Genomic DNA, 1,189 nt, shown 5'->3' with positions numbered 1-1,189 from the left:
TCCGAGGGAGGACGCCTGGAGACCTCAGACCTGTGAAGGCATTCAGCCAGCACAAATCGGCACTCACGCTCCCGTTCCAGAGCAGGTGCTAGAGATGCAACGCCGAGCAAAAGACAAGAATGATCTCTGCTCCAGTGAGGCAAACGTTTGCGGAAAAGATGCAGAACCAACAACAAGCATGAGATGAGTGCGCAGAACAGGCACTCAGGCTCAGGCTTGGCGGAGGAGGGAAAGCCTGACGCAGGCAGAGGGTGTGCGGGCACTGCTGCGTGGCCTCCCAGACACGGGGACACGCACGGGCCTGAAGAAGGCAGCAAGCCCGGGGGGTGGGGAGGGGGCAGAGCAAAGGCCCTGGGGCAGGAGTGTGACAGTGTCAGAAAGGGATGGAGGAGGGGAGGATAGGCAACCAGCGGCCACCTGATTTATCTGATGTACCAGCAGGAAGACTGAGGCATAGAGGGGTGGGGCAGAGACCCCAGAGAGCACAAGGACTGGCCGGGGGTCCAGCTGACAAGGTGGGGACCTGGCCTGCCTCCCTCTCCCCAGGCCACGGGCCGGCACTCACAGGGCAGAGGGCTCCGGCGCCTTGCGGGAGGGGGTGGGCGGGATTCTGGCGAGGCGGGGCTCCTTGGCCTGCGGGCAGAGAGGACCAGAGGAGGCCAGGCTCCTCAGCAAGGCCCCCAGCCCCGACCCCTTACCCCACTCACCTGAAGGGAGGTCCCTTCCAGCTGCGAGGAGGAGGCCGAACGCTGCAGCCCCGCCCCAGGGGCGCCCTCGGCCCCGCGCCTGTCTGTGGGACCCAGGGCACCAGAGCTGCCCGTCTTCTGGAGGCCAAAGCGTCTGGAGAAGGGGGCCTCCTCCGAGGGCTGGAGAAGAGAACGGCCTTAGTTAGAGAAAGGATTCTTCTCAGACACTTCAAGAGTTGCCCCCTAAGGACCACAACAAACAATTCCCATCAGCCCCTTGGGCAGGTGCAGCTGAAAAAAAAAAGTTGTTCTGGAAGATTCTGGACAGTCATTTTCACTCTACACACCTTTAAGAGAGGTTTACAGAATTCATGGCGCCCTTCCCTGTCCCCAGACAATATGACCTCTAGAGCATCCACACTCACCTTGGGGCTCTGAGGACTAGCGGGCGGCGGGGAAGAGACACCGTTGACGGTTCTGGATTCTGTAGGGGATGGCTCTAC

General features: G+C 61.5%; 1 long non-coding RNA gene across 1 annotated transcript; it reads right to left on the bottom strand.

Moving 5' to 3' along the window:
- LOC115285318 lies at positions 1–729 on the bottom strand. Its single transcript, XR_003905481.1, has 3 exons — positions 708–729; positions 566–633; positions 1–30 (listed from the first exon to the last, which is right to left on the bottom strand). It is a non-coding gene; the product is annotated as an uncharacterized LOC115285318 (long non-coding RNA).
- Positions 730–1,189: the final 460 nt, after the last annotated feature.

This window comes from Suricata suricatta, unplaced genomic scaffold (assembly GCF_006229205.1).
Source record: "Suricata suricatta isolate VVHF042 unplaced genomic scaffold, meerkat_22Aug2017_6uvM2_HiC HiC_scaffold_7941, whole genome shotgun sequence".
NCBI lineage: Eukaryota > Metazoa > Chordata > Mammalia > Carnivora > Herpestidae > Suricata > Suricata suricatta.
The sequence above is the reverse complement of the archived record's forward strand: the minus strand, read 5'-3'. Positions and strand labels throughout refer to the sequence as shown.